This window comes from Crocodylus porosus, unplaced genomic scaffold, assembly GCF_001723895.1.
Source record: "Crocodylus porosus isolate Cpor-Errol unplaced genomic scaffold, CroPor_comp1, whole genome shotgun sequence".
Classification (NCBI taxonomy): Eukaryota; Metazoa; Chordata; order Crocodylia; family Crocodylidae; genus Crocodylus; species Crocodylus porosus.
Genome location: NW_017728951.1, coordinates 54,406,048 through 54,413,104, shown reverse-complemented (window position 1 = coordinate 54,413,104; position 7,057 = coordinate 54,406,048). Strand labels below are relative to the sequence as shown.

Sequence of the window (7,057 nt, the reverse complement as noted above, 5' to 3'; positions counted from 1 at the left end):
CCCTGGGGGTGTTTAAGAGGAGGTTAGATGAACATCTTGTTGGGGTCATTTGACCCCAGTACTCTTTCCTGCCATGGTAGGGGGTCGGACTAGATGATCTGCTCAGGTCCCTTCCGACCCTGGAAACTATGAAACTATGAATAAATAATTCAAGTAGCTATACAAAGGCAAATGGGACAAATGGAAAATCCTTTCATAGACTAGATTCCACTGATCCTACTTCAGCCATTAGATCAGGGGTGGACAATTATTTCGGCTGGAGGGCCACTCAACAAGTTCAGGGACCTGCTGAGAGCCACATCCATCTCTTTCTAGTCTCTTCTCATCGTTGGTCTTGTTTCTCTCTTTTTCTCTCTCTCTCTCTCCTCTCTCTCCTTATCCTTCTCTTCTAGCTGTCTCTTCTTTTCTTTCTGTCTCTCTCCCCATCCCCCTTCCTCTGAACCTACTTAGCTGTAGTTCACTGCAGCAAGCAGGCAGCAGCATCACCTGTGGATGCTGCCATAAAGTTCAGGAACCTGGATAAAGAACCTGCTACCATAGCAGTTGCTACCACCCTCCTGGCACAGTGGAAACTCCCGCCCAGACCCCTGCCCCAGAACCTGCCAGTAGCATCAGCTGTGGACCCAGGCAGGAGCTGCTGCCATGCTGGGTGGGTGGCAATGTCAGCTGTGGGCACAGCTGACAGGTTCTGGAGCCCTGATGCAGGACCCGCTAGTGGTGTCACAGCTGACACTGCTGCCTGCCGGGCATGACAGCAACTCCTGCCTGGGTCCAGAGCTGATGCTACTGGCAAGTTCTGGTTCAGGCTTCCAGGAAGGAGCTTCCACCGTGCCAGGAGGGCAGCAGGATTAGCTGTGGATGCTGCTGGCAAGTTCTGGGTCTTGGCTCCTGAGGCTATTGGTGGTGTCCACAGCTAATGCTGTCAAGTGCCCGCTACAGGGGAAGCCCCACCAAGGTCCACAGCTGATGCTGCTGGGCAGAAGCAGTCCCGCCCGCTCACTGAGCACCATAGGGCAGCTGGAGCTACAGGCCTCCAGCAGGCCAGATCCAATTAGTTGGCAGCTGTCTAACTCCAGGGCAAACTGAATCTGTTGGTGGGCAAGATCCAGCCCATGGGCCATATTTTGCATACCCCTGCATAAGACGATATACTGCTGCTGCAACAAGAGGGTATAACAATTTCCCTCAGCCACCAACACTTTATTGGAAAAACTGCTGCTCAGAAGAGGGAAGAGGAGGAAATGGCTGACCTGAGACTGTGCTCAACAAGAGTGCTTTCCTGTTTCAACAAAATATGTGGGTCTTTCCTGTCTGGCCTCTCCAGGTGGAGCTGCCTTTCACAAGAATTTGCAATGCATACAGGTTAGAAATATTTCTTAGGTTATCATTATGTATATCATTCATGTCCATGGACACAGCAATACATAGGTTGAAAGCCCGAACTAGTCAGTTCACGCAGAAGCTAACTCCTACACTCCCTTTCCTCTCCCTCAGGCAGAAAATTAATCAAAATGCCTTTTTAGTTATGTCAAAGCATGTTAAATAGGAAAAAAAAATGAATTCAATATGGAAGTAGAACTGTACTTGCACTCACGCCAAGATGAAAGGGGTAAGAAAGGAGTTATTGATTAGGGGAGCGCTTATTCCAATGAACCGTAAATAAAACTACCAAGCAAAACAGCTGCAATTAAAAAAATGTTCTCATGAGCTTGCACATATAACTTGAAGAAGCACTTTATAGTGTAAACATGCTCAGGCACTGGTAAAGGACTATTTGAGATGACAAAAATTGTGGAAAAATCAGTGGATTTACAACAGTATTTTAGCTAAGTCATGCTGTAGCATAATCTTTGCAGAGAATGTTCTAGGTGCAAGAAGCTAAGTAAATATAAGATTCATCATTCATATTTTCTATGTGCCTTATACCACCAAACATCTGATAAAACTACCTGAGCTTGAGCTGTTTTTTTTGGAGTGATACACTGGTTCTGCATCAGGAACCTAACAAAACTATCCAGGTAACAAAACAAACCAGAGGGATTGTTAAAGAACAGTAATTGCACTGGGGTCATATAGAACCACAAAAATGACATGCTTGTGTCCAGAGCAACTAATACATTTCAAACTGGAGACACAAAACAGAGAGGAATTAAGAAAGGACAAGTGCTAACAAAAATATGCTACCAAATACATCTCTGAATAAAAATACACAGCACTTTTCTAAGAATATGCATGCAAAGAGCTTAAACTACTTTCCAACATACTTGTTATTTGCTAGATGGGTAAACTCAGGCACAAAAGAGGTTAATTTTTTTCAATCTGGGAATAATGCCAATTGACAGCAAAATCTCAGAAAACCTACTTCATTGACTACTGACATAAACCTTTGCTCTGAAAGGGGTGTGTGTGACTGAGGGAGAAAGAACTGCCAACGTGCCAGCTCAGGTTGGCTTACCCTGATTATAATGTGCTAGTTGGGTAGCTTATAGGCTCTGCTCTTGGGAGGAGAAATTATGTTTGTGACTTCAGCCCAATCATAAAAGTTCCCACTACAACCTTGTTGTAGATTAGAGGGTCTTTAGCATTCCTGTTTACAGTTACATTTTCTGTAACCTTGTTCTTTTGTAAGAGAAGTATCAGTGACAGAGAGGACTGTTCTGTTATGACAAGGGATGAAAACAATGGATAGTCTCTGGAATATTTTAATGATGAACTTGGTTCTATGGAATGTGCTATGGATTTGTTTGAATGACTCCATTCAGCAGCTGGTCCAAGGGCATTTAGACTAGAATGATTGTTTCTTGCTTTGCCTTCAAAAGTATTATTATATAATTACCAATTAATATATTCAGTCATTATAGATTATAATAATGACAAGGCTTCCCAAAGGGAAGGAATTGCATTGTTTTATCTCCAATAATTGTATAATATGTATTATGTAACTAGTACAGTGTGCCATAATATGGGAAAAAAAATGTCCTGCCCCATCTCAGAACATAGTAATCTTTACTGATAACCTGCATAATCAGCCTGCTTGGAAAGGAAATCTTGTGCAATTGAGTGGGTGTGAAAAATAAACATATTCTCCTCCCTACTGTATATGATAAAAGTCTGTAAAGCAATATGAAGGGAGGCTTTAACATCAATGCTCTGGGGGGGACCCCTGCATGCAGAACCAGGAGAAAGACAAAACAATACTTAAGGGAACTGTGACTGTACAGAATGAATTCTGTCTGTGGTTATTACATAGTGCCATGGTTGCAAGGCGAGCAGGGGCAGCCGCACCTCTGATCTCTTGCTAGTTTCTCCAAGTGCAGCTCTGAGGTACCAGGCCTTGTGCCTTTTACCTTTCTCAGAGTACAGTTTGCCATTCTGCCACTTACAAGCTGGACCCTTGGCTATAGTATTCTGTATACTGCCCTGCTTACCCAGCAGGCTTGGTTTGTGAGATACAGTAGGTGATTAGACACTTCCTTAAACCAAAGCACTGTTTAACCTTAACAGTAACCACAAAACACAATGTAGGGAAAAAAGACTTTAAAACAACTAAACATCTAAACACTGTTTTCCCCTACTCTCTGACCTCTTGAATGTTCTGTTCTAGCACACACTTCTCTAGCAATGCTCTAACCTCTGGGAAGAGGGGAATTTTGAGATCATCTTCATCAGCTGGTTCACAGTATTGGCAAAACAAGATACTGTATATGGATTGGCTAGAGCTGTGAAGTAAGTTCTTTATAGTTAATAAATCAGGCACTTCTTAACTACCTCTTACTGGGAATTGTCTCATCTCAAATGAGCCTTTTATTTTCTCCTCCTTTCCCCAGCAGTCTGCTGTTAAAATAAACCAAATATATTTCTACTGCAAATACTGCAACAACCAGGTCACCATGTTGTATTAATCAATTATTGCAGAATAGTCCCGCATCTTATATAGAGTTCCTGGTTTTGGACTGCATAGCAACGTAACGGTGAGCCTACAAATTATTTTAGGGTAAACTGAGTTCCAAACTATATTCCAGACATGCATAACATAGTGCCAAACAGGAACCTTGAGGTACCCACAACATAGATTAATGGTTAAGATTGTAGCTCAACAGGAGGTGAAGACACTGTGTCCTGCAACTGAAAGTGTTCTTTATGTAAGAGTAATGACTGAGGATAATGAATACAGAATAGCATGATTTTGTATTTCATCTCTTTTATAAACTGCATCCCCATATGTTTTAGAGTTGAATACAATTATAAAAAGTTAAACACTCACCGTACAGAGAGAGAAATTCTAGGGGGTAAAGATAAGGAAGGAGATGCTTTCAGCTGAGATCTGACAATAGAGGAACATAACTATGTCCAAGAGACATGGGATGTCTTTTGCCAGAGGGCAGGGCTTGTACAGAAATTTTGTCTTATACTAGGTGTGGTGGGATAGACAGAAGAGAAGGAATAGATAGACATGGGGGAGGGGTTAGAGGGAATGCAGTTCCACAAGCTAAACTGGAACAAACCCAGGAGGTAGTCAGGTTAGAATCATGCTACACCAATCCAGTCAATCTTCTTTCTCAAATTTTAGGATGGGGTTTTAAAAAATGTACAGCATTGACTTAACTGTGCTCCCCTGGAAAGTAAGAAAAGTTTATTTCAGACATGGCTGAACATTAAAGTTCAACCAGAAAGTTAAAGTTAACAATGAGCCTAAGTGCTTTGTTGTTTGGCACTTCAGATTAGACTTACATTTTGCTTATCTGTTTCTGTCTTCTATTCACTTACTGGAAGATTTTTACTACTGCCATACAAAGGATTAGTAAAAATGTAACTGAGCTATAGGATAATGCTTACTTGTATAACTTTGGTATGTTTAAAGAACTAGAAACCAATGGCATTACAGCAATTTGTTTCCTCATGAGCAATGGAAAGTTAACCATTAAAAAGTTCCTAAGTTTAAACAGACTTTCTCAGTAAAGATTTCAAATACAGATACAGTAAACCTTATTCCACTTAACTTCCAATTACATTAAACCTTATTTCCCCCTGCATTGTATTAGTTGCTAAAGCTTAGTAAAAATGTCTAGGGGCTTTAATCTCCCTCATTGCTAGAGTCACTTCACTCCTTAAGTCCTTCACTCCTAGTGGAGGCTGTGAAGTCTAATGGACTGAGTGCATGGCTTTAAATTAGGAATTGATTTTTGCTTTATTTCACTACTCATTCACAGTCTGACTTGAAGCAAATCAATTTCTCGGGTACCCCATATCCCCACCTGCACACTGTGGGGAATGAGGGCTAGCGATAATGCTTAGCTAATAACCTCCACCTGAAGGTGAGGAATAATTAGTGTTTGTGGTAACTATGAGTTGGCCAGTACTGAATTCATGGTGGAAATGAGCTGCACTGCAGCTCCTTTAATTTTGCAGGTGCCCCCCCAATATGCTGTACCCCCTCCCCCCCACCCTACTGATTGGTGGAAGGGCCCACTCCTGATTGGTGGGGAGGTGAAAATTGTGGTTTTAAATATGGTGCCGTTTTTGCCTCCCATTGGTGGGGAGGCAACAATGGTGGCATATTTAAAAACACAGTTTTTGCTTCCCTGTTGATCAGGAGTGAGCTGCAAAATGGGCCCCCTTCACTGATCAGTGGTGAGGGGCGTGTATGGGGGAACCTGCAAGATTAAAGGAGCCACAATATAGTTCATTTCATGAATTTGGTAGGGCCCTAACTATGAGGTTGTAAAGGGTTGTAACAAATACTTTTATCCTTTCAATAAGCTCAGGCACAACACATTGCATGGAGTGTGTTGAATGAGCCCTTAAAAACCAAGCCCCTTTGTAGAAATTAAAGCTCCTACAGTGCTCTTCTAAGAATAGACATTTTCTGCTATGCAGCATGCTTATTGCCTGATATTAGCCTCATTTCAGTAATGAAATATTTCTGCATGTGGTTTTGACTGCTTCTATTTGGGTGCAGCTACAGAACTGTATAAGGAAAGGAGATAATTTTCAGACAGGCAATCATATTTTCTCCAGTGCCGGCAAGAAACAGCTTTTGTAAGGACATGTAAGCAAGAGAAAGTGCCAATGGTTTTGGAATCAGTTCAGCTCCAGAATGAAAACACATGAAAGTTTCTTAGGTGATGGCACTAATCTAAGTGCTACATCAGTTTGACAGCTTTTAAGCTGTGAAGGGCTGCTATTCTCATTTAGAAGCAGAAAAGCCCAAGGGGCAAAGATGGAAAATGTATTACTATTTTTAAATACATTTTCAGGGGCTCTATTACAACTTTTATTTTTAATTTGACGCCGGAGCTCTTTATCTTCCGGTAAGCCTGGAAGCTATAGACGTGCAGAGCTAATACAAATTACATTCTACTGCATGTTCATAAGACTGGAACACCCTGGGGATTGGCGAGGAGACCTGGGACCATTCTTTTTGACAGTATCAGCCCTAACACTGGATTTGCACAGTCAATACACTTCTGCCCAGGCACGGGGTCTGCCTGCATGTATCCTGTTTCCAGATTGAAGCTCTGGTCATTAATTCTAATTCAAACTAGGTTAGCTTTGAGTGCAGGTTGTTACCGATTGACAGTTGTTTCCTGGGTAATGTGAACTGGTGGTGTTACAATTTCAAGCCAGGTGCAAAGGTGGTAGATGTCCACATTACAAGTACTTTCTTTTGTTAATTGTCTCAGTTTGACAGGCCAAAGATTTAATGGATCAAGGACATTGGATCTTTTGTTGGGGGTGGGTGGGGAGACTTTCCCAAGTATAGTTGAAGCACATTGATTAGGAATGATAGGATAGGATAATTCCTCCTAGTCTGTATAAAAAATGAATGTGTGGAAGGGAGGAAGGAATTCATCCAATCTCCACTGATGAAATAAGTTCTGCTCATGGGACTCACCAAAATGGAGGTACTCTGAAAATTTCATAGTTTCATAGTTTCTAGGGTCGGAAGGGACCTGAGCAGATTCCATAGATTTCATAGACATTAGGGCTGGAAGGGACCTCGGGAGATCATCGAGTCCAGCCCCCTGCCCAAAGGGCAGGAAGTCAGCTGGGGTCA

At 42.0% G+C, this 7,057-nt stretch overlaps 1 long non-coding RNA gene across 3 annotated transcripts in view; it reads left to right on the top strand.

Annotated features, from left to right (window-relative positions):
* The window catches only part of LOC109324029, a 44,054-nt gene that overhangs the window by 12,647 nt on the left and 24,350 nt on the right, over nucleotides 1-7,057 (top strand). The window contains exon 3 of one of the 3 annotated variants that reach the window (XR_002104831.1): nucleotides 3,605-3,726. The exons of the other annotated variants lie outside the window; for them this stretch is intronic. This is a non-coding gene — a long non-coding RNA (uncharacterized LOC109324029). The remainder of the gene's footprint in view (nucleotides 1-3,604; nucleotides 3,727-7,057) is intronic. 3 annotated transcript variants of the gene reach the window in all.